Source organism: Arvicanthis niloticus, chromosome 2 (assembly GCF_011762505.2).
Source record: "Arvicanthis niloticus isolate mArvNil1 chromosome 2, mArvNil1.pat.X, whole genome shotgun sequence".
In the NCBI taxonomy this organism is placed as follows: domain Eukaryota; kingdom Metazoa; phylum Chordata; class Mammalia; order Rodentia; family Muridae; genus Arvicanthis; species Arvicanthis niloticus.
Window position 1 is genome coordinate 4,964,572 of NC_047659.1, and position 18,560 is coordinate 4,983,131.

Below are 18,560 nucleotides of genomic sequence, written 5' to 3' on the forward strand. Positions count from 1 at the left end.
GTTTTCTGAAACAGGGTCTCACTTTAGCCTGTATTGGCCTTGAACTCAAAGTAATCCTCCTGCCTTAGCCTGTGGAATACTGGGATTACAGGTGTGTGCCCCCATGCTTGGATTGGATATTTTTTTATCAAAAAATTTAACTTTTATGTGTCAAAGTTTTATGCTCATGGGGGGCAGAATGGGGTACTGAGTTCCCTGGGAATAGAGTCACAGATGGCTGTGAGCTGTCATGTGGATGCTGGGAATTGAACCTGGGTTGTCTGGAATAGCAGCCAGTGCTCTTAACTGCTGAGTCATCTCTCTCTGGACCCTGGAGATGTCATTCTCCTTCTGCTTCCCATCCCCATTCCCTCCCCAGTCTGCTGACCTGCTGAGTGCCCCATGCACCATGTCCTCCCCTCCCATGTCTGCTGAGGACTTGCCCACCCCCCACTGAGTTCACACCTTCTTTCTCCAGTGGCCTGGCTAGTGCCTTGACTAGCAGGGACAGGACAGCAAGAGCAATGGCAGGAGATACAGGTGACACAGGAGGCTGTGGGCAGTCGCCCAAGTGTAGTTCTGGAGACCAGATGCTTCCAGTCTGGGGGATTTGTCAGGGCCTGTAACGTCCTCCTCTGTGTGGCTGTCGCCCATCATTTGTTGGTAATGAGCTTTTTTACACTGTAATTTGTGTCTCCTAATTACCGAACAAGTGCCTAATGGTTCTGATTAAAATCAGAGGGATTCCTTATTTGGGAGCAGGATGTGGATTCTAAGGCTGCTTTCTGTCTGCCCAAGTGACCAGGCACAGGTAGAAGTTTCCAGAATAGTACCCTAGAGTGAGTGCTTTGGTTTTCTCTTCTTACTTGGTAAGGGGTCCCTCCCACCTGTCCCCAGTGTCTTTTTTTTTTTTTTTTTTTTTTTTGTAGAACAAGGGCAGGGCTGCTTTCTCCCCTTCAGAGCTTTGGCTCTCTGTTTTTCTTAACTCATTCTCTGGCTTGGCACTGCCACCTGGCTCGATCTGGGCTGCTTGCTGGTGTAGCAGAGCCCCTTTCTGTATACCCACCTCCCATTCCCACCTGCCATGCCTGGCTCCTGGCTGGCTTCTAGCTGCTGTGAATGCAGGGCAGGTTTTTAGGCAGAGGCCTCACATCCGAGCCTGTGGCAGCCTCCCTCCTTACAAACGTTCCTCCATAGCACCCTCTCAGAGGAGTCATCCTGGCTCCGTCCCATGCTCTACACTCTGTCGTTTGCATGGCCTTGTCTCTGTCCATTAGAGGATGTGAAGGGTCTGCAAAGCTGGTGTCTTCCTTCTTACTCTTCCAGGCTGGCTTAGGGGCAAGTCTGGAGCTGTAGGCTTAACCTACAGGGGGTTGGCGATATGGAGGTGAGCACTCTGTCGGTCACTGCTTTCACTGCAGGATGGGGACCTTGCTGGGACCACTGCGACCCTAGGAATGGGAGTGACCTGAGTACTGGTCATGGGCCAGTAAGTAGCAGGAAAGGTTACTCTCTGTTCCCTTCCAGACTGGTGGGCCACAGGACTGCTTAGGGCTTCTGAGGTGCATTCCCTACTGAAGGACTTCCCTTTGCAGGAGAGGTGTCCGTTTAGGTAATCACCTTTCACCCCTGCCTGGTTCTTCTCTGAGTATCAGCCCTCCTTGGCCTCACAAGACCCTGAGCTCTTCCTGTGGGCCAGTTAGTGACTGGGTGTCTATCCAGTCTGTCCTTCAGTGGGCCCCCCACTAGTGCCTATGGTGGAAGTCTGGGATCATGGTGGTGGTAAGGATGACCATGTGCCCTCATCCCTATGATGTACTAGGCACCAAGTGCAGAGTTTGCTGTGTCTGGTCCAATTTCAGCAGCTGCCCACCCCACCCCCAAGCATCCAGGAGCTGTGTTTTCAGGTAGCACTGACCAGAAGATTTCCTACACAGCTTTGAGGCTTGGAGCCCTGAAGACCACTTAGGTTGGTGAATGCCCTGTGGGCCTACTCATGAAAACCTGGGGCTCCTTCTCTTAGTTTTAGGGCTTTTAGATCCTCACCTATGAGCATCAAACTGGAAAAGGGAACAAGAAGGAAAAGGAAGCTGTTGAAGGTATGAGGGCTAGGAGCTTACCATACATCCATGTGGGGTTTTTCTGTTCTGTCCATTCTTCTATAGTTATAGTGATGCTGGTCTTTCCTCTACATAGCTAGAACAATTAAAGTAGCTCACTGTTTAGTCAAGTAGTCGAGGGCTTAGTGTGTGGACTATACAGAAGAGGGCTAAGACCATGGCTGGTATATGCTGATGAATGGCGGGCTCTGTGGAGCATGGATGCTGGCACCTGACGGGAGCTCTGTTGTAGGATGGGACAGATAAGCCTAGGAGACAGACTTCAGGCAGGGCCTGGCTAGCGTCTTTGGTGAGGTAATGTCAGCAGCCCCTTCTTGGTCGACTACCTTACTGCATGTCAGAGCAATCCCTTGAAGCACAGCATCCGTGCCTTTGCAGCTACAGAAACTGAGGCCTCACTGGGGCGCTCCTTTGACTGCTTGGCCCTATTTCCTGCAGTCTCTGGATCCCTTCCTGTTGGAGGTTTGGAACAGACCTAGTGGCTCACTCCAACCTAGGGCAGGCCCACTGTATAATAACAGCTATAGGTTGAAACAAACAGCATAGGCCCTCAATCTTGGTGGTGGAGGAGGAGAGTCCTGCTGGCCAGGCTAGGCCTGGCCTCTACCCTGGCTCTGGCCTTGGCTTAGTGGTCACTATACAGGAAGAGGATTCCACGTGAGGATACTGAAGCTGGAGATGATTACTGTATACTGTCCAAGGTAGGCTGTGGTGAAGGAGCAGGCTGAAGTGCAAACCCAAGAGGCAAGGCAGCCCACTGGGTGTTCTGTCAGGGGTCAGGGTTCAGAGGGCATGACCCTCTGTGCTTGTGTTTCAGAACTGTGTGGGAGGATAGGTGTTAATCTGCCAACCACTCCCATCCCTCTCTTCTTGGGGGTCAGGGTCAGCATTTGATCAGCATCTCTGAGGCCAGCTCAGTGCTGCAACACGGACCTAGGGAATCACAGTTCCTGAAGACAGGCTTCAGGGCCCCTCCAGGCTTGTGTGCTGTGGGCCCAAAGGTAGTGTCTGGAGATAGTATTGCTGAGGAGAAGAGGGGGAGGGATACGTTCTCCATTGCTGCTGCTTGCTGCCACGCCCCCTGCCCTGAGGTCTGTCGGGCCTTGGCATGGGTTCAGGAATGGCATGTGATTGGCTCTTCCAAGCTTCCTCAGAAGGGTGCTTGTTGCTCCTGCCCCAACCCATCTGGAATGAGTTACATAGGGTATTAGCTGTAGAGTGGTCCTGTCATGGCCAATCCCCCTCATCCTTGCTCAGTACCACTAGAAGCCACCCCTTGGGCTGTGCCCCATGTGAGCAGCTAGCAGGGCCAGCATGGCAGGGTACAGAGGGGTGGGGCAGAGGAAGCTCTGGGGCTCCTCTGGATGGGGCTGCAGAAGCCATCCCTTTGGATGGCTTCCTGTTTCCAGAGCTAGTCCTGTAAAGGCAGTATGGGGTAGGAAGGGCCTCACAGGCTGCCCACAGAACCCCCTCCTTTTCCATCTGCTGAGGTGGTTGAAGGGGACCACCAGAGTCCCACATGGCAGACACTGGGAGATAGGAGGCTGTGTGGATGGTAATTCAGAGGTCACCAGCCAAGCACCTTTGGGCAAGAGGTGCCCAAGACCTTTAGGTTTTTAGTTTTCCCGTGGAGGGAGGAGCTGTTGGCAGTCCCTCGGGGGTCCTTTGGTACTTAAAGCTGGCTTGACTAACTGTTTGCTGATCTTGTAGATCATGCTCACCAAGCCAGCTCCCAAAGCTCTAGGGGTGTGCCTGTGCTTACTGCTTTGCTGGAGACAGAGCTGATAAGCACAGGCTCCTGTCTGAAGGAGTCTGCCTGCACAGCCAAGCCTGCTGGCTTGGGCTGCCTGCAAAGGGGCCCTGGACTTTCCTTAGCTACCCCTGAGATGAATTCTGATGGGATGAGGTTTCCAGAGGGGCCCATTAGCTATGCATTCTCTGTTATGCGCCCCCTTCTCCCTGTGAAGCAGCCTTGCAGTGAGGAAAGTTAGGTCTGCCTGATCCCCTATGAATGGTTCCTTGGTGGCTACCACCAGGTTTCCTTGAGGAGTGCCAGCTATCTGGGCCTGTAGTCCTCTTCCAGGACCATGGTGAAGCCATGCTTCTGCCTTGCTCTTTCTGAGAAACCAGGCATGTGGTTTTATGTGAGTGAGAGTGTGTGTACACAAGATGACATATGTCTTGCATGTGAGCATGTGAGAGAGTGTGTGTGTTTGTGTGTGTGTGTGTGAGTGTATATATGCAAAATGTACGTTGCAAGTGAGCATGTAACTGTGTGCATGTTGGTCCTCTGCTTGTGGGAGCCTCTTGTACCTAGCATTCTGTTCAGTTTCCCAGGACCCTGAACCTTCTGTCTCCTCCATCATCAAGGACCTAGATTTTATGGTCTCTCTGGGTTCCAGGCCAGTCCAGGGGCAGCTGGTTCTTCCCTAGCCAAGTGACCAGGAGACATAGTCCTACCCTTCTCAGAACATCTACCCCAAAGCTTTCTGGTTCCCCTACTTTCTGTGCCATGGTTTGGAAGTATAAGAGGAACAGCTGGGTGGGAACATGCTGGTTCAGGACTTGACTTAGCGCAAAGCGTTAGGAATGTCCTTTATCTGTCGTGATGTGAGGATGCGTACTCACCTGTGAGAACTTGACCAGATCCCATCGCAGAGCAGTGAACTCCCAGGACTCTGTGTACCAAGCAAACATGAGGCTGTATTTTTCCCCATTGTGGGGATCCCTAGGGTGCCTGAGCAAGGCCCAGAGCATGGAGAGAGCACCTGCTTGCATGATTTCTTGGGACACAGCAGGGTGTGGTCTCCATGGAAAGAGGTTCTGGAGGAATCCAGAGGGGTATGTAGGGTGGCAGCCACAGTCTGCAGGGGTAGCTTATGCTTCAATGTTTTCCTACTCCACCTCCAACTGGCTCTGTGACTTGGGGTCATATTGGGTGAGGAGAGCATCATGAGGTTGGGACAGATTCTCTACCTACAGAGAACTGTTGTCTTCATGCAGCTAGGAGAAAATTGGCAGTTCTTTACTCTCTTGGTCCCAGCCAAGTCTTTTCTGGCCTCAGGGTCCAGATCGAACCTCCTTTTCTGATCCTCATGTCCCCAGCTCTCTTCTCACATGCTGGTCCCTCCCTCCCTCCCTCCCTCCCTCCCTCTCTTTCTTTCTTTCTCTCTCTCTCTCTCTATTGGTGGCACTTCACTTCCATAGGGCAAGATGTGAGGCTTCCCAGGTCTCTGCCATGCTTCCAGATCCACATGTGATGGGAGGCTGGTCATGTCCTTGTGCGAGATTGGTATTTATAGCCTGGCTGTGCAAAGGCCCTCAGGTAGCTGATTACCTCATTACCTCTTAAGAATTATCCGAGTGTTTGTTGGATGCTGGAATGGAGGACACCTGTATAGAAGTGCTTGCATGTAGAACCTATTGTAGTTCAGGGCCTGGGCCAAGCAGAGACGGTAGTATGCTGTCACTGAGCCATAGACATAGCTACATTTGGACCTCAGAGACTGGGTGGGTGGCAATGTGGATACAGAGGCTCTGGGTGCCCCATTACAGAGTGCTGTTGCCACCTGGGTTGGGGTTTTGGCAGTAGGAGAGATACCACCTCTAACTCAGGCTATCGGAATGTGGCTAGGCTAGAAACCTGTCAGATTTTCAGGCTGGGATGTCCGTTCTGGAGTTGAAAATGGATGAGGTTGGCTATCACAGGGTGTCAGTTGTTTGTGGGGCCCTGCCCCTATTCTTGGGGCCTCAAGACTATAGAGTTCTTTAGCAAGAGACTTGGGTCCAATGCCACTCATCTACTCCCAACCCATTAAAAGTCTTCCCTCCTTCTGATGTCAGGCTCAGCTCCTCTCGGGTTTGTGTCCTGGGAAAAGTTCATCCAACTCACTGGGCCTCGGTTTCCCTTGTTGTCTGATGGGGTAGTAATGTGGACTCATGTGATGATCTTGAGTGGCTCCTGCTGTCTTCAGGGGTCCGTGACTTTGTTTAAAATTTAGCTAAGACCTCCCGGCTGCCCAGAGTTGCTGCATGTATAGGGAAGGATCTCTCTGGCTTTGGTATTGAGTACTCTGGGTGTTCAAGCTGGGGGCCACAAGGGTTGTTCTTTCTAGATTGTAATCTTCTGAAGCCTCACCCTTGGCAGATTGCAGGATCTCGTTCCCATTTCTGGATAGGGCATCTGAGGCATAGGGCAGGACAGAGAGCCTGGGGCCTGTAGCTGGGTGCTGGGGGCAGGGGAGTGCAGCTTTGTCCGTAGGAGATGGCCCTCTCATGTCTCTGCCTGTCCCTTTGCTGGACAGTCATAGGGAGCACAGTCGTCCCTGCGTGTTGGGCAGGCAAACAGGCCTAGATGGCCACCGTCCTTCCTGGGTGCTGTGCATGTTGAAACCCATCTCTGACGTGGCCAAGATGTTGAAATAAGTTCTTGTGAGTTTCCCAATATCCTGCCAGCCAGTCACAGGACTGGTTTCAGGTGCCTGGTGCCAGGCCTGGTCTGTGTCTTCCCCATGGGGTGCCCAGGCCTCATTTTTCTCCTGAGAGGAGAGGCCACACTTCCCCAACTGCTGAGGTGAAGACGCCAGTCAAGGTTGTGATATCAGGGCAGGGTGACAATACTCCAAACTCAAGAAATCCTAATAACAGCTCAGTTTTATGGAGGGAGGAAACTGAGGAAAAGCAGAGTGGTGGGGTTTGATATCAGACCTTTGAGCCTGTGCCCACACACAGCAGCCTGTGCAAGTGGATGGCAGAACGAGGGGGCGTCTTAGGAGCATGGTGCTCGTGTGGCCTGGCTGGAGAGGTGAGGGCAAAGAGACAAGAGACTCAGCAGTGTGTGCCCTCCTAAGGGAAGCCTGGACTGGCCATGTGGACCCCCTTCTGTGTTAATGGATGCTGGAGGTTGTGGGATGTAGGAGTCTCTGGCAGCACCCAGTGGTGTTCCTCTATCCTGTGGCCAGGGCCAGGCAGGCTGAAAAACTCATTGATCACTATGTTGCAGGCCCTTGACCTGGAAAGTCTTCCCACCTCACAGGAGGTTCCTGTGCTATGTTTAGAGAGAAAGTAGCTCATGGAGGCCCTATGGCCATCCCAGTGTACACATAGCCCTGTGACCAGATGACCAGATGTCCATGGGCTGGGGCATGAAGGTCTACTCATTAATTTGGGGGTGGTTCACACACCCTTGGCAGATGCTAGCCCTGCCCTGGTGGGCTCTGTGGCCCCAGGCCTATGGCTTTTATTTGATCTGGCCAGGGTTGAGGACTGACTGTTCTCTGGCTCTGTGAGCGAAGGGGTGGGGTACAGGAAGGCTCGAGACCATCCTCCCACCTGGCACAGTGTGACCCAGTGACTTCATCAGGTGTGTGTTTGTGTGTAACCTTGGTTCTAGGAATCTCATGGTTGAACCTTCCCAAGCTGTGGTGCCTGCCCTGTGCTCATCAGTCGGGAGGGGCCCTGCAGATGAGGAAGCAGATGCTCTGAGAGGGCAAGGGGCCTGGGCATGGCAGCTGGATCACCAGGGCTACAGTAGACGGAAGTCTGAGGCTTGCTTTCTGGAAAGTGGAATTTTTGATGCTCAACACTGGGAAGGAGGGTACATGTGGTTCGGTTGGCAGATGTGACAGCTGGGCAGAGCAGTGATCACAGAGCTTTCTCAGTTAGTTCCAGGGTTACAACCTATTGTATGTATTACATACTGTTTGGGATCTGAGCCTTGTGCTGTGGTATGTCAGCTGTGCATACCTCTTGTAGCCGTGATACTGGTCTTTTCTGGCCACCCATCCAGTGAGAATGACAGTCCAGAGAGGTGACATCACTTTCTGGCCTTGGACTGAGGCCTTCTGTGTCCTGTTGCTGGGACCCCTAACATCTGTCTGCTGGCCCTAGGACTGTGCTGGGGTGGCTTTTCATAGTGACACGAGTGCAGGTTTGTCCTGCCCACTCTGCCAGCTGTGCTTGGGAACGTGGGAGCCTGCTGGACTATAGCTGGAGGGAGATAAACCATGCTTCTGTCAGGAAGCCCTTTCTGTTGTCTGCTTCTGGCCACCACCCTCCTAGATGGGTTGGGGCTCTAGACAAGGTTGTCTCTCTAACTGGATGGGAGTCACTGACAGGGCCAGTCTTGCCATTCTGTTTCTTCCTGGCAGGGCAGTTGAGGATGAAGATGTCCTAGTACCAAGTCCTCTCTAGTGCCTATCTGTGTGGAGCGCACATTCCTGGTGATACTGTTTCTGGGGATCAGAGAGTTGAGTCAGATGCCCACAACTCTAGTTAGCTGTGCTTGTCCCAGTTAGAACTTGAGCCTAGACTTGCTGATGGTAGGTGCCTTGATAAAAGTAGGTTACCAGTTGGTTCTCAGCACTTGTGTGATAGATTCAGCAAAGCCAGCTTTGTAGTGGCCACAAGTCCACTTCCCCAATGTGGCTCCAGGCTGTCTGCAAGAGAGTGACTCTGGCCCCCGACTGACCAGAGAGCAAGTAACTGGCAGGCTACCCTCCTGTGAGTGGGCAGGCCCTAGGGGTTCTGTCCTCCTAAGCATGAGCCTGAAGAAAGTCTTGCTGTCTGGCGATGTGCACCTCGCTTCCTTTGGCCTCACACGTTCAGCCTTCGGAGCAGGTCCAGAGGGGATGGCGCCGGAGCAGCTGCCTCTGAAGCTCAGCAAATGGGGGCAGAGGAGAGAGACACTGCAGTCAGGCCACTTCCTTAGCCTGCAGCTCTCTGCAGAAGAGGAAATCAGTCCCAGAGGATTTGTTTGGTCAGCCTGTGTCGGGTCACACAGCCTTACAGTCGGGGCCTTAGTTGGGACTTTAGAATATGCTTGCCTGGCTCCTAAGCTTCTGATGGGTCTGCAGCTGGCACTGACCAGTGTGCCTCACTTGTATCCCATCCTTCAACAGATGTCTATTTGGCAGCTTCTCTGAATCAGGCCTGATGACATGACCAGAGCTCTGTGTTTGTGTGTATACAGAGGTGGATTTATCTTGCTGTGTGGTGGTCACTGTTGACTTGCCCCTGGGGAAACTTTGCTCCAGACCCACAGTTGGGAGAGCATGACACTGAAGAAGGCTGGCTCTAGGCAGATCTTGGTCCAGAGGATGGTTAGTTCATCCCATGGTGATGGGCCCAGCTTTAGACCTAGGGCTGAACCAGACTGGGGGTGGGTAAGGCTTGCATGCCTAGGGTAGGCCCTGTGGGTGGGACACTATCCTAGGTCTGTGGGACCGGGGAGCTTCAGAATGATTGAGGATAGCCAGGGTTCCCCCAGTAAGAGTATGTGTCAGATGTTTGTGTTCAGAAAAATAAAACAAGCTCCAGCCACCCTGGGACTGTCATAGAAGCCAGAGGGAAACAGACCCGCCATGTGCCCTCTTCCGCCAGCCCCAGGGCAGAGCTACTTGGTGGCTTTGGCTCTGCCTGTGGACAGTGGCTTGCCTGGTATACTCAGGGCTAGAACACTAGAGGAACTCAGTGCGGCTTCTAGTAGTGCTGGGAGCTTCTGTGGGAGGCAGCACCCACCAGTATTGGGTACAGAGTAAGAAGGGGGTCCCAGAGGGTCCCACATGGGTACCCTCTGATTTGGGGGGTCCTGTATCTACATAGCTGCCCACCCAATGCCCCTGCTTTGTTGGGCTTCTAGAAGCTCTGGGTCCCTAGGAGGCCAGTGTATTTTATATTTTTCATTCATTCCCCTGGGGGCAGGGCCTGCCAGTGCTCCTGGCTTAGCTCTGCTGTGTCCCTGATGTCCAGACGTGGTTATATTTCCTCTGCCTGGGCCCTTTCCACAGCTGCTTGTCCCTTCCCTTTGTCCTTCTTCCATCCCCTGTAGTACCTCTCCCTTTTCCTGTATACCTCTGGTTCCTCTCCCCCTCCCTTCTACAGTTCTGTCCCTACTCCCCCCTCCCTTCTTATCACCCCCTCTGATCCCCTTGCCTTGTGTGCTTAGGTAGCCTTGGCTCCTGACCAGCTAACCTCTGGCCAGCAGAATGGCCTTGGACAGGTTGCACTTAACTTCTGAGTCTCTTCATCTTTCCTGCAAAAAGAAGTCAGGTTTGCTGGAGGTTTGAGAGAGCCGGAGAGGTCCCAGTTGTCAGCTGTTGTGTATGGAGCGTACTGGATAATCATGGTGTGTGGGCAACAGTCTTTTCTGGTTACTATCTACAGGTAGAAGGTGTGTGTTGGGCATGTCCACCTGTGGATACCAGGAGTTGGGCTTCTTCCTGGCTCCTTGTAGCTGAGTCTAGTGAGGAGTGTAGGATCTGAAAAAACTAGTCTGGTGTGGCCCAGGTGAACACAGGGTCTGGAGAAGGAAACATCATTTACTTCTCTGGGCAGCTGGCCAAGTGGGCAGGCCAGGAGGAGGGCTGTGCAGTGTGTCATCCAGCCTTCCTTTGTCCCGGCCCCATGCCCTCTGTGCAGGCATGCTCTCTGCTGCTATGACTGACTCCTACCTAGGCTGGCCTCAAGGCTGCTACAGGGGTGCAGAGACTCCAGATGGTTACTCAGCCTCCGGAGGAGGCTCAGATGTTGGCACCTTCAGGGAGACAGAGCTCCAGTGTCCTTGCTTCAGAGATAGGTAACCAGGGTGAGCCTTGGCTTCGTTAGTCCTTACCTTCTGCTTCAGGGAACTCTGGGCAGTACTGAGGGCAGCTGTGTTGAACCAGCTAAGCTGGGTGCCTTCCCCACATCTCACAGCACCATCCCCCGATAGTCCTGTCATCCCTCCTGATAAGTGGTACTTATCAGAGTAGGCGGTACTGGGGCAGCACGTGTCTGGTGCATGGTGAAGCAAGAGGTGGAATCTGAGGGGGTGTCCTGGGTGAAGTGAGTGTGGATGGGGCTGCAAGGTGTCGAGCAAGTCTGCGGCTGATTTGTGCCCAGAAGGAGCCTGATGGGAGGAACCACCTGGTTCTTGTGAGATGCACACACCTTTCCTACACAGCTTGAAGTTTTCCCCAGTGAGGCTGCCAGAGGCTCCTCTAATTCCTCCATCAACCCCCACAGTACCCCCTTCCCCACACTGACGTTAGGATCCTTCCTTGCAGTAGGGTTTTAGTCCCGTTGTGACTGGAAGGGAAGCTGCTGAAGTTCAAGATGTAACTTCATTCTTGCTTTGTTTCTTGTATGAATGTGCCCAGTTGCTGGTCTGTGCAGCCGCGGTTGACAATGAGTCGTCCGGACCAATGCTATGATGACTACCAGTTGCTACCAGTGTTTCCTGGAGGCGACAGGTCACACCCCTTGGGCAGGATGTTCCTGTGCCCATTGATGAAGTCCTATACAGTGGGTACCACCAATTCTAGATCTAGGACCAGGATCTTAGCTGCTGAAAACTGAACAGCAAGTCTTTGTGACCTGGGCAACACACTGTTGGATTTTAGAGAGTGAGGAGAATCCAGAAACTCTATCCATGCCTGACTCTCCACCTTTGCCCCTATGTTGCCATTGGTTGGACCGTCCTTCCACCCGAGAGCCTGTCCTGCCCTCCCAGACGGAGCAAGGCAGAGGTTATCAGTGAAGTGTCAGAGTATTTCACAGATGTACTTCGCTTTGTGAGATTCTCCAGTGGAGAGCCTTCTGTATGGGAGAAGGGGCTGGTGCTGGTTTGAGTTGAGCTGGAAGTGGCCCTGGGCATCCAGGTAGGCTGAAGTCCTGGTGTGCAGCTTGGCATTGGTGCAGGCTAGACCTATGTAAGCTGCTACCCTCGGGAGAGGTGGCTGCACAGGCCAGGGTGGGGCTGAGGGCGGGCAGCAGGTTTTCAATGACTTTGATGGGATTAGAAGCAAGCCCAGCAGGAAGACTGGTTCCAGGCCAGGCCAGGAAGGAGAGCTTGTGAGGCCCTGAGCCCTTGGGGTGTCTGGCCATTCCAGGGAGCACTGAGGACTTGTCACCTCAGGGAGAGTGGCACATCCTTTCCCATGAGACCAGCATCTGGAAGCCCAGACAGCTGTGGTGTGATATGTGCAGGACTCTGCTCCAGGATTCTCCACCCACACTTCCTGTGTTCAGAAGTGGAACAGGGAGAAGTGGCCTGGGCCTGTGGCCCTGTGGGTTTTAGAGACATAAGTGCTTGCTAGCTTATTAAGAGCTAAACTCCAATGTGCCCAGAGCACAGGCCTTGGCCCCCATTTCCAAGGAGCGGGTTCACTGTCCCTGTGGATCAGTCTTGTAACAAGAACCACAGGAACAGCCCTTAATATTATAGTTGGTTTCAGATGGTAGGCCACCAAGTCCGGTAGATGGCTGGGCACAGAGAGGGGACGTCGACTGTATGCAACATTTGATAATTAAGTGTCCACAAGCCACAGGCTCCAAGATGCCATCTTACACCCTGCCTCCAGAGTTTTCCCAGCCTGGCTGTGGCCTTCTGCCTGGAGGGATCCTGGCTGTAACTTTGTTTTGTTTCCTCAAGTCAGATTGTCCTGTTCTACCCACGTCCTGGCCAGGGAGAGGCCCTGCTTTGTGTCCAGGTGAGGACAGAGTCTCTCGTTTGTCTTCATTTGTCTCTTCTGCATCTGTCCACTGGTTAGCAGATGCAATTCAGCCAGGTCACCTGCCTGCTGGCTTAGTTCTGTGGCTTCCATCCAGATTCCTCAGCCCAGCCCCAGGGCCCTTCCACCTTGGCCACACCTCTGCAGAGTAGGACTGATGTCATGTTGTCCCCTGTTGGGCCTGCTTGTCTTTGCTTGGTTAGGTCCCATCGGACCCCTTCCCTTTGATTTCTCCTACAGATCCCATCCTATGCTCCTTCATAGGTATTGGGTGAGAGTTGCTCCCACATCTCAGGAGTCTGTCCCATCTCCTGGAGATTCCCAGAGTTGCAGAAACCTGAGCCCACCCCCTTAATTGTACTTATGGCTCTGGGCAAAAGTACAGTCGCCTTAGCATGGTATTGGAGGGTAAATGGGACTGCAGGCAGTGACCAGTGTGAGAGGAAGCAGGTTGCTCAGTGGGTACTCAGACCAGAGCTGAGGTACTGTGAGGTACTGTGAGAGGGTGTGTTGCACTCTGCCATCTATGGGGTCTCTGTCTGTGCCCTGTAGGTTGGGAGCCCACACAGGATAGTGAGTTGGTCTGAGCCAGTGTCTGATTCTGGGTTACAGATGCTACTTGTATAGCTCCTGGCAGTTGCAGGGCTCACTGTATCCCTAGCCTCCCTTAATCCTGGGAGATATAGAGGACATCTTGGTTTCTCAGGGAAGGACATCAGGCCCTGACTGGTCAAACCCAGGAATTCTCGCTGGGCTCTCCCTCCCTGTGGCCTGTGCTAGACTTCAGACCAGCCTTGCCTTAGTGTGGGAATCAGTACGAGCTTCCTCAGGCTCAAACCTTGCAGGACTCTCACAGGGGAGGCGCGGCATCCCCCTTGATCTAGGTTGGAGGTTTCTCTAGGCCCACAGGCATACAGAGAAGACTCCATCTGACCTCAGGGCCATCTCCTCTGGGGACAAGAAGGTCTGCAGCTCTCATAGGCTGTTCAGTTTCAGAGTCAGGACTACAGTCTGCGGCTCTCATAGGCTGTTCAGTTTCAGAGTCAGGACTACACCTCTGTTGGTCTGTCCATGGGTGTGTAGTGTCGTGTTGTGTGTAGTCTGTAGTCTGTGTTGTGTTATCTCCCTCGCCTCCAGCCTACTTGAGCATGACCTTCAGGAATCCTTTTCTGAAGCCCCTCTCTGTCTGTGTGACTGGATGGCCTGGTAGAGTTCAGGATTCCCTGGTTCCTATCTCCTGTCTTGCCTCTCAGTGGACCAAGCTTGGCTTTGGCACTACTGCTGCCTACCGGCAGCAAGCCTGGGCAGGTGAGTGTTCCATGGATACCTGCGGTGTGGGTCGGAGGTGTTGTACTGGCCCTGTGAGTCACTTGGATCCCGGAGTGGGGGTGGCAGGGTTGGCTGTAGCTGAGAGGCTCAGGCTGACAGGCCAAGGCTTGTCTGTAGCTACTTGATGGAGCCAGGTAGGAGCCTGTTTGAGATGTGGTTGGACAGGGCTCTGTGGTCACAGGAAGTAAGGAGCCTTCTTTGGGGGCAGTGTTCATGGTGCTAGACTTTGGTGGCCACTGATAACTGGGTCCAGTTTGCCAAATGGTCTTTAATCTCAAGGCTAGCTGGGTCTTCTAAGAGGAGCAGGGAGGGCTTCCTGGAGGAGGTAAAACCCAGAGAGAATGACCATGCAGGATCAAGCAGGCAGAACCAGATAGGCCCTGATGGCTGATGGTCATGTGGCCGTCTGTATGTGGGGCCCACAGGGACATTGACTCTACCTCTCCCTTGGGTAGGTGCTGTTCAGAAAGAGGTAAGTCTACCGGGAAGCCAGAGAAGGTGTCTGATGTCAGATGTAGTACTTAGTGCTCTCAAGGTCTTCCTTTCCTCTCTTCCCTGAGGCCCAGACTAGTTGGCTGGCTAGGCCTTATGATAGTCTTTGGTCTCTGTGCTGAAGATCTATCAGTATGTCAGGTGGAGGAAGAAAGACAATGACCACATCATCGTGGCTAAATTTAGCCTACAGGAGCTAGGTCTGTCTCCTATCCCTCCTACCACTCTGCCCACTGTTCTCAGCCTGGCTGTCTGTGTAGGACGGAAGTTGAGGTCTGGGTGGGGGTGTTTGCCCTGACTGGGCACAGAGGAGTGAAGCCGGGGAAGGGATTGAATTTTTGGACTGAAAGGAAGAGAATGAGAGGCAAGGGTGAGCTCAGGTTGGCCCCCATACTTCCCTGGAACAGTGTGGTTCTGCTTGAGGGGTAAGAGACAGGATCTTTAGGTCACACATTTACGCCCTTGTGAGGGATGTGTTATGTTCGTCAGTGTGTAGCGGCCTACCTGGGTGGTGATAGGTGCTCATTTCAGTGCATTTTAGTTCTCTTGGTGTGAACACCACCATGGCTGACCCAAAGCCACCTGTGTGATGTTCTGTTACCGTGTTAGAACTGACTGCAGAAGAACTGGTCCTACTGTTCTGCCTCCTCAGAGTGGTCATAGCGATCACAGGTCTACTCCAGTACTACTCTGCTCAGTGTCAGAGAACCTACGGCTGGGCTTGGCCCAGGCAGCACCTGACAGATAAGACCCCGACTAAGAGGCCTGGTAGGGCTGGGCTCCCTGGCTATGTCATGAGTGTAGGCACTGGTTAGGTCTTAGGCCATGTATGATCTACACAGACATGGCTATGCTCGTCAGAGAGGTGAGAACACATCTTAGCAGCTATTCCTGTTAGAGACTTCTCCAGCACTCGACACACTCAGATGGTCTGTAGTAAGGCCCATGCCTCACAAGAGGACCCTCAGTGAGTGAACGGTGGGCGTCTTATGACTGACTAGTCATCTGCATGGTCTCTGCTTTCTCAATGAGTTCTGTCAGTGCAGAAGACAATGAGTGTGGCTGTGTGGAGTCTGGTTTAGATGTGTTCAGAGCTTAGCAAGGAACCATACTGAGGCTGAAAGCAAGTCTGCTAGCTTTGAGAGGTGGCCCTGCAGTTCTGGATTCCACTTCCTATGGGGCCAAGGTTGAGCCCTGGACAAGCAGAAAGGATGACACTGAGCATGTCCATCCATGGCTGCTAAGACGGCAAGACTCAGCTTTCTGAGGTTTGGTGGGGTACAGGCCTTGTTTACAGACCAGACCCAAGGCAGGTGGATTTGGGGGTCATAACTGTCCACCAGGCATCGCCATGGTGGCATGGCTCACCTCTTGTGATAAAGCCTTGATCAGGGAAGGATAAGAATCAGACAGGCTATGGTAGTCTCTCCATTCAGGACTGCCTGGGCTGTTGGCTGTAGGCAGATCTGGGTATAATCCTGTCTGAACTAAATTTACAGGGTCTGGAGCCTCCAAAGCAGATAGAAGAAGTGGTCCTGGCTAGCGTACAAAAGGGCAGTAGCTTGGGATCTGTCTGGATGTTGTGTCATTATGAAAAGAACACAAAACCCAAGCCAAATAAAAGCACAAAAATATGCTGTGTTTTTTCTGACTTAGAGCCAGGATCCCAGGAACCCTGTATTGCAAAGTGCAAACCCTGGGGCTGTCTCTCATGGTCTCCCGCCTCATCCTGAGTTGGTGTGCATAGGGCTCCTGATCTAGGTAGCTGGGTCTGGGACCAGAGGAGAGGGATGTCTTAGTGGTTAGTTGGGGGTGTTGGGGGATGGGCAAGGGCAGGACTGCTGCTGGCCATCAGACCAGGAAGAAGAGAACTCTCCTGGGGTTCTTATATGTTCAGGCCTGGCCAGTTCTCACCTTCTGTCCCTGGCTAGCCCCTCCTCCGGCCCCAGATCCCCATCAGAATAGTTTCAGATGCATGTATGTAGCTCAGTGTGCCATGAATGACTTCTGGCACCCCTCCAGCCTTGATGACTTCTTCGTAGTCTCCCTGTTCCCAGTGATGCTGTGGTGGGGACAGTGTATGTGCCGGCAACAAGTGCTTGTTACTCAGAGCTGCCCCTGACAACAGGAGAAGCCCAGTGTGACAGCCTATTGAGTCTTAGACTTGTTTTAGGGGTCGGGTGGAAGACCGTGTGCTGTGTCCCCATGCTTAGCCCCCATCACTGGGCCTGGGTTTGGCCCTTGACTGGAAGGCCACAGAAGGAGCCTGTACCCTGAAGAATGAGCCCTTGTATAGATAGAAGGGAATTGGGGTACAAAAGCCTCTTTCCTGCCACGTTCTTGAAGCACCCTCATGGTACTTCCATAGACATGGCTGTTCAGGCCTGTTCTTCCCTGCTGTTGGCCGTGCTGCTTCTCACGCCAGTTCCCTGCACTGGCATTTCCAGGCTTCCAGGCCTAGCCTTGTCTCTGCTCTGAAGGACTTTCCTAGGACTTGATTGCCTGGCTTGCTGTTGAGTGTGCTGCTTGCTGTGTGAGGATATAGGCAAGGAGGTCTCCCCAGGGCCCAGGCCAGGATGGTGATAGGCACACTGTCAGATCATGAAGCATACTTGAGTGCCAGCTGGCACTGGGTTCTGTTGTCTCACCAGCATGCAGATGGGGAGCAGGTCCAGCCAGGTAACCTGATCTGCTTCTAGTCAGGTATCTAGCTGGAGGTGGCAGTACATTTGAACTTGGGTCAGTGTGTCTGGGCCCTGATCAGGTGGGGTTCTGTTTGTACCAAGCACTGTCTGTTTTAGTTTGAGGAAACAAGGCTGGTTCCCAGTCTTCTTCTAAGAAGCCCTTGGTTTCGGCCATTGGGAGCTGCCTGTGGTCACAGGTGTCTGGCTGAGGGTGGAGGGCCGGGCGGGTCCTGGGAAAGGGGAACTGGGCTATAGGGCCAGTGCCAACGACACTTGTTCCTGAGAGCCCAGCTGCCTCCAGAAGCTCGCCCAGCTTGCTGCCTTTCCCTCCTAAGCTCCTGCTCACTGACCAAGCTGTATCGCCTGAGGCTGTGGGACCCCGAGCTGGCAGGCTGGGGACTGATGGGGTCCCCGCCATGGTGGGACCTCTCATCTGCCCTCACCATGAGGCTGCGCCTTCTTGCCTCTCTCTCAGGAGGGGGCCTGGCCTGGCGGGCAGGGGACCACAGGTGGCTGGCAGGTGAGGGTAGGGTTTGTTGTGGTATAGGGGATTGTGCTGCGGGGTGTAGGAGTTTGGGGTGGGGGGAGAGGGCCTGGGGACCACAGGGAAAGAGAGTTCAGGAGACCTTTTTATGGCATATACCTGCAGCCTGTTTTGGCTGGGCCAATCCAGCCCGCACAGCTCAGCCTGCAGTGAACACACAGGCCTGCCCCAAGAGTGCCCACATATCTGGGCCTCACTTGGGTATCAGGGCCAGGAAGGTTTTAGGAAAAAGGTCCAGGCTTTAGGCTATTGGGTGATTGCTTTTTATCTTGGGGCTCTAGGCAGGACCTCTCTCTCCTGGGTCTGGCTTATTCTCATTCTTACAGGTGCGGACACCAAGGACGGCTGAACCTTGGGGTTTGGTCTAGCTGGAGGGGTGTGGAGGATGAGGCCTCTCTTGCTGAGCCTGGTGTTGATACACCTTTGAGGGGGCACTGGAGCTCTGGCCTGCCTGATGCTGTGAGTGAGACATGGCTGGCCTGGCTACCTGTGGCCACTTGAGTTGGTGGAAATGGAGCCTTTTGATGCTCTGAGGGGCAGAGTGGCTGCCCTCAGTCTCTATAGCTACTGTCTTGGTGGCAGGTTGACTGGCTTTGGCTCTTTCCTCTATAAGCAATGACATCATTTGTATAGTGTGCCATGGGGCATACTTTGTGGTCACATGTCTTTATAGATATCTTGAAGACATACTCTTCTGCCCACATTTGAGGGGAAACTGAGGCTCAGAGAGGGGAAGTTAATTTTCCAGAGCCACTGGGAGGCTCAGATATGGGCCCCAGTGTTCACACTGGACCATGTTGTCTTTCTGGGCCTTTGCAGAATCTCCTTTGTGCTTTGCAGTGTGTAGCTGAGAGAGCTAAGCAACATGCTGTGGGCTGCATACAGAGTTGAGCCCAGAGCCTGGGATTCCTCCACCGAGTGC

General features: G+C 53.3%; 1 protein-coding gene and 1 long non-coding RNA gene across 7 annotated transcripts in view; both read left to right on the plus strand.

Moving 5' to 3' along the window:
• Rxra (retinoid X receptor alpha) overlaps window positions 1-18,560 on the plus strand; it is an 86,501-nt gene that overhangs the window by 30,159 nt on the left and 37,782 nt on the right. The window lies entirely within an intron of this gene.
• On the plus strand, window positions 893-17,651 carry LOC143441243 (uncharacterized). Of its 2 annotated transcripts, none has more exons than XR_013108458.1 (3): window positions 893-11,737; window positions 12,511-12,568; window positions 13,727-17,651. It is a non-coding gene; the product is annotated as an uncharacterized LOC143441243 (long non-coding RNA). The 2 variants fall into 2 exon arrangements; XR_013108459.1 differs by having other exon boundaries at window positions 12,515-12,568.